The following is a 16705-nucleotide window of genomic DNA, read 5'->3' as shown; positions in this document are numbered from 1 at the left end:
ATTTAGGAATATAAAAGATAAAAAGGTACAGGAGAAAAATCAAAATGTTATCTTCACAGTGTGGAGGATGAGCTTAAAATGGCTAAGGGCTTCCATCTGTCAGCCATCTTAAGTTAAATTTCCAAGTTGTGCCATTCATGAAATCAAATTTTAATTATAAATTGTAGTAGGAGTTTTGGTAGTAACAAAACACACCAAGCTTTACTTCTACTATAACTCGTGTACTGGAAACTTCTAATACACTAAGTGCTTCATAACATGTGCCAATACTGACTGGAGAATGCAATGGCACCCCACTCCAGTACTTATGCCTGGAAAATCCCATGGACAGAGAAGCCTGGTAGGCTGCAGTCCATGGGGTCACTAGAGTCAGACACGACTGAGCGACTTCACTTTCACTTTTCACTTTCATGCCTTGGAGAAGGAAATGGCAACCCACTCCTGTTCTTTCGGAGAAACCCAGGGATGGCAGAGCCTGGTGGGCTGCCCTCCATGGGGTTGCACAGAGTCAGACACGACTGAAGCGACTTAGCAGCAGCAGCAGCAGCCAATACTGACAGACACTGCTGTTAGGAAAAAGAAAGTATTTTGAAAGACTGTTAAGCATAGAAATAGATACCATTTAGTATCATCCTAGGAAATTAGATTTTGGAAGGTGTCTGTACAATAGAGCATACAATATTACATTTGTTTCACAGCTGCATTATATGTAAGTACTGTGCTCCTCTCCCATGAATAAAGTATTACTTTCAGAAAAGAAATGAGCTCCAAAGCAACGTGAATTTATAGATGTAAAATAAGTACATATAATCCCATATGGAGGAATTAGGTAAGAACGATCAAGAAAATTCTTTCAACACAACAATCAGCTGCGGCAATTGGAAGATGTTAAAGATCTAGAAAGGATTGCTCTTGACCATATGGGAGTTATTAATAAATCAATATCACATTTGACAGCTATTTAAGTAGTCTATGACTAGCTTCATGGAGAAGGCAATGGCACCCCACTCCAGTACTTTTGCCTGGAAAATCCCATTGACAGAGGAGCCTGGAAGGCTGCAATCCATGGGGTCGCTAGAGTCGGACACGACTGAGTGACTTCACTTTCACTTTTCACTTTCATGCATTGGAGAAGGAAATGGCAACCCACTCCAGTGTTCTTGCCTGGAGAATCCCAGGGACGGTGGAGCCTGATTGGCTGCCGTCTACGGGGTCGCACAAAGTCAGACACGACTGAAGCGACTTAGCAGCAACTTCAATGTCAGTTTTAAGAAGTCTGTATTTATTTTAGTATATCAAAAGACAAAGGGGGAAACATGGTATTTATACATATAAATACATTCATATACTGATGTGAGAGTCATTAATAATCTATCAGATAAAGCTAAACCAATTTTCTTTTTGTCTCAGTTCAGTTCATTTGTTCAGTCATGTCCTATTCTTTGCAGCCCCATGGACTGCAGCACACCAGGCTTCCCTGTCCATTACCAACTCCTGGAGTCTGCTCAAACTCATGTCCATCATGTCCATCCAACCATCTCATCCTCTGTCATTCCCTTCTCCTCCTGCCTTCAATCTTTCCAACATCGATGCCTATTCCAATGAGCCAGTTCTTCGCATCAGGTGGCCAAAGTACTGGAGCTTCAGCTTCAGCATCAGTGCTTCCGAAGAGTATTCAGGACTGATTTCCTTTAGGATTGACTGGATGGATCTCCTTGCAGTCCATAGGACGCTCAACTGTCTTCTCCAACACCATAGTTCAAAAGCATCAATTCTTTGGTGCTCAGCTTTCTTCAGAGTCCAACTCTCACATCCATACATGACTACTGGAACTTTGACCAGATCTTTGTCAGCAAAGTAATGTCTCTGCTTTTTAATATGCTGTCTAGGTTGGTCATAGCTTTTCTTCCAAGGAGCAAGTGTCTTTTAATTTCATGGCTGCAGACACTATCTGCAGTGATTATGGAGCCCTGAAAAATAAAGTCTGTCACTGTTTCCACCGTTTGTCCATCTATTTGCCATGAAGTGATGGGACCAGATGCCATGATCCTAGTTTTCTGTATATTGAGTTTTAAGCCAGATTTTTCACTTTCCTCTTTCACTTTCCTCAAGAGGCTCTTTAGTTCTTCTTCTCTTTCTGCCATAAGGGTGGTGTCATCTGCATATCTGAGGTTATTAATATTTCTCCCAGCAATCTTGATTCCAGCTTGTGCTTCATTCAGCCCGACATTTTGCATGATGTACTCTGCATATAAGTTAAATAAACAGGGTGACAATATGTAGCCTTGATGTACTTTCCCAGTTTGGAACCAGTCTGTTTTTCCATGTCCAGTTCTAACTGGTGCTTCTTGCTTCTTGACCTTTATACAGATTTCTCAGGAGGCAGGTAAGGCGGTCTGGTATTCCCATCTCTTGAAGAATTTTCCACAGTTTATCGTGATCCACACAGTCAAAGATTTAGCATAGTCAATAAAGCAGAAGTAGATGTTTTTCTGGAACTCTCTTGCTTTTTCTATGATCCAAGGGATGTTGGCAATTTGATCTCTGGTTCCCCTGCCTTTTCTAAATCAAGCTTGAACATCTGGAAGTTCACGTAGTGTTGAAGCCTCATTTGGTGAATTACTAGGCAGTGTAAATTTCATTAAATTATCCTCATAAAGTAACCAAATACTTTTGTTTTCAACTCTGATATTTTAGGAGTAAGAGAGCCAGGATTTGGCTACATAGTAAGGGCTTCCCTGGTGGCTCAGAATCTGCCTGCAGTGCAGGAGACCTGGGTTGGGGAGATCCCCTGAAGAACGGAATGGCAACCTACTCCAGTATTCTCGCCTGAAGAATCCCACGGACACAGCAGCCTGGTGGGCTACAGTCCATGGGGTGTGCCAAGAGTCAGACAACTGAGCAACTAACACTCATTTGGGTACATAATATTTCTCCTAACTAGTAGATAAAAATCATCTCCTAAAAGATATCTTTAAAACTCAAATTGGACACTTCCCACATTTAAATTGGTTATTTATTTCACTGTGTGCTTATAGGAAAAAGGCATAAAAAATAATGCATGTTTCATTTCAGTCTCATCATAACACATCAAACTATATTAGATTCAGATCTGAGGTAATATAGCCAAGTCAAGTGACATGCAGGGCAGAGCCTCATTCTAAAACCTTACTTTGAAGGTAAATTAAATAGAAACAAATCTTTAGACATGTTTATATCATATAGTTTTACATCATCACGGATTCATGTACAGTGTTGGTTATTATTATTCCACAATATATTTGGTTGATTTTTGGACAACCTCATTGGCTAAGGGATTTTTGTGAAGTTTCCACTTTCTAATATCTTCTTAGAAGTTAAAACTTTCCTCTTCTCTAGTAACTTCCAGCTTTTTCCATTTGGTTGCTATTACCGTTTATTTTTCTTACGTTTCAACTGGAAGAGCTGCCAAGCAAAGATGTCTTTTCAGGTCATGGAGGTGGACGCCAGTGTGGCCTTCCAGCTTCCCACGTGGTGGTGCCTGCGGCTCATCCAGAAGCCGGGGAGCACGTTCTCTTGGTCTTTACCGCCGGTCCGATGACTCGTCTTTTGTCAGATGTTCAGCAGTGCTGTGATGAGTTCATCGAAACATACAGACTTTAGAATCTGAGCATGTGACTGAGCAACGCGGGTTGAAGGAAGCTTTTAGATGGAGTATTGGCGCAAGACGCCAAATGTGAGTTCTGTTAGACGGCTAATAAATTTGATGGATGAGGAGGAATATCAGTAGCACTGAAGGAATGATTTGGCTGTTGGAGACATGCCAAGACCTTGGGGTTGTTTTGCTCTCGCAATCCGCACTTTTTTTTTAACTTTAGAAACAGCGCTTGAGTAGAAAGAGGTCTTTTAAGGCAGCGTCTTTGAGGAAAAGCATAATACAAGCCCAAAGCAGTGAAAAAGGTCACGAGGCACTGAAGCACGCTTCGGGGGGCGCTGGTGCCGTCCTCCACGTTGGTGATTTTATGTGGCTTTGAAAGCGTTCCTTAACCCCCCATGCCTCCCTGTTTCCCATTCATAAAAATGACAATAATTACACTTGCCACCTGTGTACCTCAAAGGAGACGGGGAGGACGAATGAAAGGTCTGTCAGGGGCTTTGAACTTTCCAGAACAAAGCTTTTATGACTCCATAAAGTACAAAGTGGTGTCCTGCGCCTGTGTTTTTCCTGGCGTTTACCTCCTGCTCTCGAGTTCTTTGCACATCATCGGCTGCTCGTCCGCTCACGGCCAGAGAGCCCTTCTAGAGAACTGTCAGGCCGCTGCTGCTTTCTCTCAAGGATAGGGAGGCATTTTCATTTGGGTCATTGTATCTGAAACTTTTGTTCCTGTGGCCCGTTTCCTTGTGCATGTTAGACTATTTTGCAGGTGTGAAAGCATGGGGAAATGACATGAGAACCAATGTGGGAAACATCAGCTCCAACATTCCCCAGCGACTCACAAACACGAGATCTCTGTCTCGGAGCCAACTTGGAAGGCGACAAAACATCGTCTATTATTGTAAAAGAAATGTCAGCCCTGCCAAAAGGCAGTGTTATATCTTATAAATGTTTTTAAACAATATTTATATTCTATCACCCTCTCTTTTTAACTTTTCTGCTTTTCTTTGAAAGTGGAGCCAGAAATAATTTCTCGGCTCTTGAAATCAAAAGCTGGAGCTTTAAGGCAGTCAGTCCTATTTGCATTTGACTGAGGCGGCTTTGAAGGTACTTGATCTAGATCCTGAGCCCAGCAAATCAGCCACGCTTGTGAGGGTCCTGAGAGGAGCTGCTGCTGGGGGTTGTGGACTAGTCACAGCTTGGGTGATTGAAAGCCGAAAGAAACCGTGCAAGTTCACTCGGTCCAGTCTCTAGCCTCTGAGTCTTCCCTCAGTGAAACTAAAAAAAAAAATTTAAAAATGGGGCTTATAACTCAGGGAAACAACTTTTTTTGAAGGTTATATTTTTCGGATTGATTGCTTGAAATACAGTTGATTTATAATGCTGTATCATTTTATATATATATATATATGGACTTCCCTGGTGGCTCAGACGGTAAAGTGCCTGTCTACAATGGGGGAGACCTGGGTTCGATCCCTGGGTTGGGAAGATCCCCTGGAGAAGGAATATATATATATATATATATATATATATGGCTTCCATATATATTCATGGCTTCCCAGGTGGCACAAGTGGTAAAGAACCTGCCTGCCAATGCAGGAGACTTAAGAGTCACTGGTCTAGTCCCTGGATTGGGAAGGTCCCCCCAGAGGAGGGCATGGCAACCCACTCCAGTACTCTTGGACAGAGGTGCCTGCCTGGCAGGCTATAGTCCACATATATGTTTCTATGCTATACAGTAGGTCTTTGTTGGTTATTTACTTTATATAGAGTAGCCTGTGTATATTAATCCCAAACTCCTAATTTAAACATTCTTTTCCCTTTGGCAACCACAGTTTTTTTTTTTGTTTTTTTTTTTTTTTCTATGTCTGTGACTCTATTTCTGTATTGTAAATAAGCTCATTTACACCATTTTTCAAGATTCCACATGTAAGTGAAATCATTTGTTATTTGTCTTTCTCTGACTTCACTTAGTATGATCATCTCTAGGTCCATCCATGTTGCTGCAAAGGGCATTATTTCATTCTTTTTCTGTGGCTGAGCAATATTCCATTGCATATATACCCCACATCTCCTTTATCCACTCATCTGTTTATGGACATTTAAGTTGCTGGGAAAACAACTTTTCAAGTATTAGAAAAAAACTTTCTTCTTGACCATTGTTGCAGTAAGCTCATCTGATAATTTTAGCTCATCTAAAAATCAATTAGCTAATCTGATAATTTTATCAAATGTTTATGTACCAAGAAACACTGGAGAATCTAGAAAATTAGACAACCTGGTCCAGGTCCTCAAATAGATTCAAGTTAGATTTTGCCAAAGAGAATCCTCACATTTCAGACATTTTGCATGCGTGCTCGGCGGTGTCTGACTCTGCAATCCGATGGACTGTATCTCTCCAGGTCCCTCTGTCCATGGAATTTTCCAGGCAAGAATACTGGAGTGGGTTGCCATTTTCTACTCCAGGTATCAGACATTACACATAGGCAAAGTTGTAAAGTTTACTGAAATCATTATAGACTGGTGAGAACGGTGCGAGTGCACACATATTACACACCTTTCCCTCTTGACTTCCTAATGCTTAAAATGCTACCTGGATGCTGCTCCTGGATTCCTAAGTTTACCTTAAGACTTTGAGCCCTATTGAACTGTGAATTTACTCTTAAAAGTGAAAGTGTTAGTTGTTCAGTTGTGTCTGACTCTTTGTGACCCCATGGGTTGTAGTCTGCCAGGCTCCTCTGTCCACAGAATTCTCCAGGCAAGAGTATCAGAGTGGGTAGCCATTCCCTTCTCCAGGGGATCGTCCCAACCCAGGGATCGAACCTGGGTCTCCCGCATCAGACAGATTCTTCACCACCTGAGTCACCAGGGAAGCCCGAGATGCTCTTGTGAACGATCCAAAGGTTTAGTTTACATTGTGATCATTGATTGACTTGCCCCTTGAGTGAATTTCTGATCCTCGTGTCAGCCTCTGGTGTGGGCGGGCCCGAAGGCACTGAGCTCCCTGAAGCCCTGTCCATGAGTCAGGTCTGGAGATGTAAGATGGCTCAGCAAGGCTTTTTCTGACACATGAATTTATGAATAATCACCTGTTTCACCCTATTCCTCTTTCTCTAATTTGATTTTTTCTCCTCAGCCTCCAAATCATTTAATGAATACCAACAGTGAAAGGCACATTGTGATTTAAATACGGTAAAACAGGAACAATTAGATCACTGAAATTCCACATGCTTTTTCATATATATTTGATTATATTGCTATTTAGCTGTTGATTAATCAAAGGCATTCTATTCTGGAACATAAGATACCTGTGACTAACCAAAATCACTTAATATCACCTGAGCTGTGCAATGTCAGGCTTTGGAGAGCTTCTATTCTCAGAAAAGACTGAAATAGAATGTCCATGATGAAACAGAAATGAGACAATTTCTTATGCGGTAAGGTGTGAACCCCCCAAAAAAGAAATTGTTTTTTAAAAGGTGGCTGGCCAGAGGTAAGACTGAGAAGAAAACTGAAATACTATGTCCTATGCTACAGATCTTCCAAATCTATCACTTTATTTCAAAGGCGTTTGGGGGCTGGTAGGAGAGAGTCAAGCACATCCTTGAAAGTGAAAGCCTTACTCAGTTGTGTCTGGCTTTTGTGACCCCATGGATTGTAGCCTGCCAGGCACCTTTGTCCATGGAATTTTTCAGGCAAGAATATTGGAGTGGTTAACCATTCTCTTCTCCAGGAGATCTTCCCAACCCAGGGATGGAACCTACATCTGCATTGGCAGGTGGATTCTTTATCATTGAGCCACCTGGGAAGTCCAAGATGAATAATGGGGAATGTCAAACACATTTTTTATTAGGATGCCTGGCTCAGCATGAAGGGCAGATGTCGCTTGGAGACCAGAGTAGAAGCAGGGAGTACCATTACAAACCAGTAACCCTGACTAAGACAAATGGGCGAACCGAATGTGGAGCCCAAACTGATGGACACAGGCAATAGCCATTTTCCCATGCCTCAAAGTCACAAAAACCTATGTTTTTTGAACTTTTGTATCACTTCCAAATGAATATATACCAAGTATATGGGTGTTAGATTTGTTTAAGTATGAGCATTCATCTGTATTGTAATTTTCATAACTCTTTGGACCTATCTGCACTTTTTGTATATGGAAAACTTCAAAAGTAGAAGAGGACTGCAACTTTCTAGATCTTCTGTCAGGAAAAATGCTAGATTTGAGAGTTCTTTAACCTGCACAGGTGGAATGTCTGCCCAGGTTTGTACAATGGGCTCATAGAGAGATAGCAATGCCCTTCTTAAGCCAGATGCCCTAATTTTATATCCCTTATGTCAGAAGAGCAAATAAGCTATTGCTTGAAGCTTCAGCTACACAACCAAATACAAGCATTGCTACTTACGACTCTGATGGAGAGAAAAGAAAAAGTCAGTATTAATATATATTAATATGTATTTTTGAGATGATAAGGGGTACATGGTGAAAAAAGTAATGGAACAAAAATGATGGTTAGTTTCAATTAGAGAATGGTATGAAATATCTGGTGAAATACATTAATATAACAGTGAAGGAATTATAAACAAGTAGAACCATCCTGGCCTGGGGAAGTAGCAGATTGCATGGTTCCCTTTGTCCTCCAAATTCAGCCTAGCTCTTATCTTGTTAAGGACCCTTAGAACACTTTCTTATACACATTAAAGGTTGCTTGATCTAAATAAGCATCGTATTCTGGGTCTTTATTTTGTAGGTTAACTTGAGATGGTAGTTATTTAAATGTGTTGAACAGACAGTGGAACAAATCTAAATTTAGCCACTATGAGTGGGTAGTAAAGGATTAAAAAAAAAAAAAACCTGGCAAATCTCATTGATGGATGCAAATCTTAAGCGTTTATGCAATGGTAACATAGATCTTCAAATAGCTAATATTTGGGCACCTGCAGATTAACATTCAGTAAACTTACAACTTTTAAAGGCCTGCTCAGGTTGGACAAATTATTTTACCATCAACACTATTCACCACTGCCACAGCTGAAAAGACAAACAAATCACAAACATCTGAGAAAGAGAGGAATTAAGAACACGAGGAGGAGAAAGCCTGCAGGCTGCAACCCACACAGCTTTCCCTGTCTTCCTACTGGATCGTCTCCAATCCACCCCAAACTGCTGAACTGACATGTGGTAAACTTGGACGGCCCAGAGAGGCGGAACACACCCAGCTGTGTGAATCTGGCAGTCTGCTATTTCACCTGGCATTTCTGGAGAGCAGGACCCTTGCCACACTGTTGGATCAATCAGTTTTAGTAAGTTAAACGATTTCCCAGTTTCCTGGCAGGGGCAATGAAAACCTATCTCAGGAAAGATGGAGTTCATAGAGCAGTCTTGCAAGTAACTCTGCCTTCACCGTGTCTGGATGAGTGCAAGCTGCAGAACTGTAGACTTTCTTTGATTTTCTTTGCTTTACTGGAAAGGAGGAGCCAGGTAATAGTTTGGGGATGTTTTTAGAGAATTCTTAGTGAAGACTTCAATTTCTCTAGAAAGTTGAAGACGTAACACAGCACTTTGCCTGTACGTGTATTGAGTCTGATCGATCTTTGAGAGTTGGAGTCATCTGTTCTCTATCCTGACACTGGGAATCTCGGTGCTGTTCGATCCATATTAGCTACAGCTGAGTTCTTTTCATCTTCTCAGTTATTCAACTGATACATGTTAGCATAATTTCACTGAAATTCAATGACAGTATTGCAAACTTCCTCCTCTTTGACTTTTTCTATAGAAAAGTTAAAAATATATTCATGTTACTCTATTGCAGGATATCACAGGTGTGTTAGGGAAAATGAAAGAGAACACAGATATTTATTTATAGTTGGGGGATCAGGGATGAACCAAAAATGATGAATAACAGAGTATTTTAATAAGTAAATGGACAGGAAATGATATGAACTGTGAGTGAGGACTAGGAGCCAGAGATCTCAGGCTGTATACAGGAAACTTGGGGTGGTCCATGGGGACTGGAGAGAACACAGGCTCACAGTTAGAGGGTCACTCTCAGTGCAAATCAACAGACTTAACTGAGCAACTACAGGCTTTATTGGGAAAGTTGGTCAAGACCAAGCCTTGCAGGCACTGGAAGCCCAAGTGGGAAGTTTGGGTCTCGTCCCACTGGCCACACAGTCATCATAAGTCCAGGTACCCTGGGCTGGCAGGGGGACCCTGCACCTGCTATTTTAAACATCCCAGGTATGCCCACCTTGACTCTTCTTCATGACCACAGAGTTACTAATCATTTCCTCCACATGGCACAACCTCTCCTCTCTTCCTGACTTTGCTAATGTCTTTCCTGAGCCGTTCTCTTATCTCCACTTCTGCTTGTGCAGACTGGAAGACTCGCTTCAGATACCACCTCCTCCACCTAGCTTCTCTCCATTTACTCCCTGGATCCTATCTTTAAAACTTATCTAAATTCACACACAACTTTATTGGCAGTCATCATTTTCTAACTAACTATTAAGGTGAAGTATGGACATCTTATCTACCAAATGATAAGAACATTGAGCAAGATCTGTGTCCATTTACTTTATGTGCATACCTTCAGAAATGAGCAGAGTCAGCTCTTCATGGAAACTCAGTAAATACTAGTTGAATGGATAAACAGATAGTGAAACAGAACAGGACCCTATCCCCCATGTCCCCCATCTGACATATTTTCTGCAGAAAAACTGTAGTTGAAGAATAAGTTTAATCAGAGAAGTGAGAAAATGCAGAAGCAAAGGAAAGCAGTAAAATGGACAAAATAATAATCAGATCAGATCAGTAGCTCAGTCGTGTCCAACTCTTTGCGACCCCATGAATCGCAGCATGCCAGGCCTCCCTGTCCATAGTTCAGTCATTTAACACAGTCAAGGATCATTAGTTCTTCCTCAAGGGCTATAGATAGTATTCTGAGCCATCTTGTGGTAGCTGTCTTATAGATGCTGAAACCCCCACCAGGTGGAGAAGTTAACTACACGATGAGCAAACTGTAGCCAAGACTTAAGCTGCCAGCACTTAAGCTCCCCTTAAAAGCTCTTGCCCACTGATCGTCAATAAGGGAGTTGGCGTTTGGACACATATCTGCCTTCTTCTCCCAGTTGAAGGCCTCCGGATTAAAGCAGACTCTTCTGTATGCCAGCCTTACCTCTCAAGTATTGGCTTCCCAGCAAGCAGACCTCACTTTTGGTAACAATAAAAAGATGGAGCACAAGGACCACATGATATTTGTGGAAGTTAAAAACAAAATTCTACAACTAAAATCCTCTTACATTACAAAAGTGAATGTCTTTTGGCGTATAACTATCATAAAATCACATTGATTTTTCAGATTGACAGTGGATTGTGGGATTAAATTTAGATAAGAGAATATATTCAATGAAATGCATTTTACTATTTCCAGGATTATCGATCTGAAACTACAAAATGTGCACTAATTGAAATCAGTTATTAAAACACGTTTCTAAGATCCATATGGCATAAAGTTTCTTCAAATTTTCAAGAAGCAATACAAATCATGAGAATGACATTTAGGAAATATTTACTCCATTTACTCTTTGATTGCAAACATTGCTTTAAATTATATGCTGTGGTTTCTACAATTAAATTTTGAAAAGATACTTCAAATTTTATTTGGTATGACAATCGATACTGAGTTTTAACATTAGAATCCCAAGTTGATGATACCTTTCTTAATACATGAAAAAACCAAGGTATAGTAATTGTGTCTTGAATAATTTTCATAATTGACAAGGGCACATGTAGACATATATAGATCATAGGGCTACATATGGTTTCACAATGTGTTTTCTATTCAGAGGTAAATGACACATCTTCCTAAATTATACTCTTCTGTAGCTTTTAAATTGTAATTCTAACAATCAACTTAAAAATAGTGGAGTCTAGATTCCTTTGAGATTAAAACATGCCAGTAAATAAATATAATGAATTGTTGGTTCAATTTCTAATTGAACTGCAGAGGCTCTCATTTTGCAAATTGAGAAGCTAAGCTCACACTGTTTTGAAATGGGGATTAAGTAATTATAGAATTTTATCAAGCGGCACACGGCTGATGTAGTCTAAATGGAGGCGATCTCTTCTACTTCTCCAAATAGCCTAAGACATAATACGACCCACTATTCCCGCCCGCCCCCCGCATGTGCCTGCCAACAACTCGTGATTAAGAAGAGTACTAGACTAAACATGGAATCAAAAAGAGCACACAGATATTTGGACTCTGACCTGGAAGAAATAGGAAGCCTGATGACTAGAAAATAATGAATTTCAACCCATTCACAGCTCTACTGGTTCCAGCCTAAGGTAATTAAAATTCTTTAGAGTCTGGGAAAAGCACCATTAAATTATGGCAAAGTGGGAACTTAAGAAAAAACTTTAAATACATAAAGACATCAGTGAAACTTGGATGGATTAGAACATAGTATGTTCACCCATCAGAGCACTGGTCTGTAAAGTAAAATCACTTGGCTAAAAAATTTTTAAAATCTCACACAATAACAGCTTTTGCATAATAGGAAAATAATCATTGTTTTCTTGAGGCATTGATACTGTAATATTTATTGTCAGTTACTCTTTTTTTTTGATCCTTAGTGTGACAGTTCAGTTCAGTTCAGTTCAGTCGCTCAGTCGTGTCCGACTCTTTGCGACCCCATGAATCGCAGCACGCCAGGCCTCCCTGTCCATCACCAACTCCCGGAGTTCACTCAGACTCACGTCCATCGAGTCAGTGATGCCATCCAGCCATCTCATCCTCTGTCGTCCCCTTCTCCTCCTGCCCCCAATCCCTCCCAGCATCAGGGTCTTTTCCAATGAGTCAGCTCTTCGCATGAGGTGACCAAAGTATTGGAGTTTCAGCTTGAGCATCATTCCTTCCAAAGAACACTCAGGACTGATCTCCTTTAGAATGGACCTATTGGATCTCCTTGCAGTCCAAGGGACTCTCAAGAGTCTTCTCCAACACCACAGTTCAAAAGCATCAATTCTTCAGCACTCAGCTTTCTTCACAGTCTAACTCTCACATCCATACACGACTACTGGAAAAACCATAGCCTTGACTAGGTGAACCTTTGTTGGCAAAGTAATGTCTGTGCTTTTGAATATGCTATCTAGGTTGGTCATAACTTTCCTTCCAAGGAGTGTCTTTTAATCCCATGGCTGCAGTCACCATCTGCAGTGATTTTGGAGCCCAAAAAAATAAAGTCTGACACAGTTTCCACTGTTTCCCCATCTATTTCCCATGAAGTGATGGGACCAGATGCCATAATCTTCATTTTCTGCATGTTGAGCTTTAAGCCAACTTTTTCACTCTCCTCTTTCACTTTCATCAAGAGGCTCTTTAGTTCCTCTTCACTTTCTGCCATAAGGGTGGTGTCATCTGCATATCTGAGGTTATTGATATTTCTCCCAGCAATCTTGATTCCAGCTTGTGCTTCTTCCAGCCCAGCGTTTCTCATGATGTACTCTGCATATAAGTTAAATAAGCAGGGTGACAATATACAGTCTTGACATACTCCTTTTCCTATTTGAAATCAGTCTGTTGTTCCATGTCCAGTTCTAACTGTTGCTTCCTGACCTGCATACAAATTTCTCAAGAGGCAGATCAGGTGGTGTGGTATTCCCATCTCTTGAAGAATTTTCCACAGTTTATTGTGATCCACACAGTCAAAGGCTTTGGCATAGTCAATAAAGCAGAAACAAATGTTTTTGTGGATCTCTCTTGCTTTTTTGATGATCCAGTGGATGTTGGCAATTTGATCTCTGGTTCCTCTGCCTTTTCTAAAACCAGCTTGAACATCTGGAAGTTCATGGTTCATGTATTGCTGAAGCCTGGAGCACAGAATGCTGGGCCCTTCTTTCCCAGAGACTTACTGACAGATAACAACCCAGAAACTGTGGGCAAGACATGGCCAGGAGGCAGGGATGGGGTTGGGGGAGCAGAGCCCCTCACCCTTCTCCTGAGTCATAGGGGTCAGCTGTGGGGGATGATCCACAGGGTAAATGACACAACTCCTGAGGCAAAGGAAGGAGCTTCTCCAAAAGCAGAGCCTCGCTCAGAAGCAGCTCTGTTGACAGGATGGGACTTTCTAGACCAAATAATGGAAGAATGGCCTTATGGATGGGCTTCCCCAGTGGCTCAGCAGGAAAGATACAGGAGCCACAGGAGATGCAGGTTCAGTCCCTGGGTGGGGAAGATCCCCAGGAGGAGGACATGGCCACCCACTCCAGTATTCTTGCCTGGAGAACCTCATAGACAGAGGAGCCTGGCGGGCTACAGTCCATGGGGTTGCACAGAGTCAGACATGACTGAAGTGACTTAGTACGGCACAGCACATGCTTATGGATGAGAAAAATATGGGCAAAAAATTGCTAAGGAAGAGAACAGAGCTAAGAAGAGAAATGGAAATGTTTGTAATTGACAGAAATCTGGATTTGAATGCCTGGTGGAGAGGAGGCGATATTTTTTTAAAAAATATCTGTCTGAATTAAATTATTTTGTACTGAGTTATGATTACCATACCTTTAGCTATTATTACCATCCCTCTAGCTATGATTACAATACTACCTTATATTAGTTTCAAGCATACAGATTCTTTACTCCTCCCTTTCACTTCTTGCTTGCCCTCCACATGATAGATGCTGGTCGTGAATGGTAAATAGCAGCTGTGCCGCTCTGGGCTGAGGGTGGTGTTCACCGTGCCACCAAGGAGGTAACCCTGTCACCCACCTTTCTATATGTGATGGGGGTCCGCTTTAACTCAAACTCAATCAGCACATAATGCTTCCTCCCCAAAGGGAATTTTGACTCATTCCATGATTGCTAGATGTCTAGAATTTTGAACAAGTTAAAAAATTAAAAACGAATACAGGTAGACATTAGTTACTGAAAACATCTCTTGAGTGTCTGATAGGACGGTCTGCACCTGCATCTCAACAACTCAGTGGCTAGAACCAGAGCCCCAAACGGCAACTTTAAAACCTCTACACATCAGCTCTCCTTTGGAGGAACATGTTTCAAGGAAGATTTGTTTGAGGAGGCATCACTCCATGGAATCTTCACTTGAACCTCAGTGCTCAGTATTCTTTGGAGAATTCAGCACAGAGTGATATTAATAAATAGAATAATTCAGATCAGAATTTTGGATAATCTGGGGTTTGCTTCTACAGTACATCTCCTACATATGAACCTTCAAGTTTCCAGTTTTCAAAGGTGGGAGTGTGTGTTCCATCAACATCGCGCATAAGTGACGTTGCAGCTCGCCCTCCGTCTCTCCCATTGCTGATGACCCTGCAGCTCTACCATCTCCTACCCGCCCTCCAGTCAGTGGCTCGTCCTGCCCGTTCACTCAGGGCCAGCCGCTGTGCAGCTGTTGTTCTGTGCTACAGTACTTCTCAGTGCACTACACTGTGACATTCAGAATGTCTATTTTTTGTGTGTTTGTTTGCTTTTTATGTATTACATGTGTGAAAAGTATTATAGACCTATTACAATACAGAATTATATAGCCAACTGTGTTAGCGGGTACCTAGACTAACTTTGTTGGACTTACACACAAATTGGACCTACGAACGTGCTCTTGGAACAGAACTCGTTCACATATAGGGGACTTACTGATCACAATGTTATTTTCTTTCCTCCTCACTTCCCTTTCTGTACCTCACTGCTCCCTCCAACCCCAGGAGAAAGTTTTTCTGATCGTCTGTCCCCTCCCTACCCCATCCCACCCCATGACCAGCTTTGTGTAAATGCACAGATTCCTCAGGCTTCCCTGTAATGCAGGAGACCTGGGTTCGATCTCTGGATCAGGAGGTTCCCCTGGAGAAGAGAATGGCTACCCACTCTAGTATTCTTCCCTGGAGAATTCCATGGACAGAGGAGCCTGGAGGGCTACAGTCTATGGGGTTGCAAAGAGATGGACACAACTGAGTGACTAACACTTCACAGATTCCTCAGAACCAACCTCATACCATAGCAGGACCACTTGGTACAAGTGCTTAAAATATAAAGCAACCCTCAGTTCAGTTCAGTCGCTCAGTCATGTCCGACTCTTCAACCCCATGAATTGCAGCACGCCAGGCCTCCCTGTCCATCACAAACTCCCGGAGTTCACTCAGATTCACGTCCATTGAGTCCAGTGATGCCATCCAGCCATCTCATCCTCTGTCATCCCCTTCTCCTCTTGCCCCCAATCCCTCCCAGCATCAGAGTCTTTTCCAATGAGTCAGTTCTTCACATGAGGTGGCCAAAGTACTGGAGTTTCAGCTTCAGCATCATTCCCTCCAAAGAAATCCCAGGGCTGATCTCCTTCAGAATGGACTGGTTGGATATCCTTGCAGTCCAAGGAACTCTCAAGAGTCTTCACAACACCACAGTTCAAAAGCATCAATTCTTCGGTGCTCAGCCTTCTTCACAGTCCAACTCTCACATCCATACATGACCACAGGAAAAACCATAGCCTTGACTAGGCGAACCTTTGTTGGCAAAGCAACCCTAGCCACACCTAAACATACTGAATGAGAATCAAGAGGCCCCTAGAAAATTAGATTTTATGACTCTTCACAGCTTCAGGAAATAGTAAGAAAACTAGCTACAGGGACAGACATTTGCATTTTGCTTTAAGGCCACTAAATCCAGAAGGTCACAAAGTAAATAACTATCACAAATGTAAACTGTCCCTATAAGACCTGCCTTGCCCACAGGACTTTTTAAACAGGAAAGCACATAATAAATGAGATCCAGCCTTACGGATTTATCTTGAATTAGTCATGAAGGAAAGAAGGACTTTTACAGAACCTAATTTCCATTTATTTGCTAATTATAAAATACCTATTTACCAACTCCAAAGTAAAGTCCTCCATGGATATAAGGGGCTCAAGTCACTGAAGTACCATTTGTCCTATCACAGACTCACAAAGCACATTTTATACATTTCAGAATAAATCACTGACACTCAACATGTGACAATGAAATTAGAGTCAATGGTTGGCATGATGACTTGTAGAACTTGGCTGTGGTCTTCAAG

General features: G+C 41.7%; 1 long non-coding RNA gene across 2 annotated transcripts; it reads left to right on the top strand.

Annotated features, from left to right (window-relative positions):
* The first annotated feature begins 8763 nt into the window (after nucleotides 1-8763).
* On the top strand, nucleotides 8764-15170 carry LOC129654107 (uncharacterized). Of its 2 annotated transcripts, none has more exons than XR_008715416.1 (3): nucleotides 8764-8941; nucleotides 11783-11987; nucleotides 14850-15170. It is a non-coding gene; the product is annotated as an uncharacterized LOC129654107 (long non-coding RNA). The 2 variants fall into 2 exon arrangements; XR_008715417.1 differs by lacking the exon at nucleotides 14850-15170 and adding an exon at nucleotides 12276-12491.
* The last annotated feature ends 1535 nt before the right edge of the window (nucleotides 15171-16705 follow it).

The sequence above is a fragment of the Bubalus kerabau genome, chromosome 5 (genome assembly GCF_029407905.1).
Source record: "Bubalus kerabau isolate K-KA32 ecotype Philippines breed swamp buffalo chromosome 5, PCC_UOA_SB_1v2, whole genome shotgun sequence".
Classification (NCBI taxonomy): domain Eukaryota; kingdom Metazoa; phylum Chordata; class Mammalia; order Artiodactyla; family Bovidae; genus Bubalus; species Bubalus kerabau.
The sequence above is the reverse complement of the archived record's forward strand: the minus strand, read 5'-3'. Positions and strand labels throughout refer to the sequence as shown.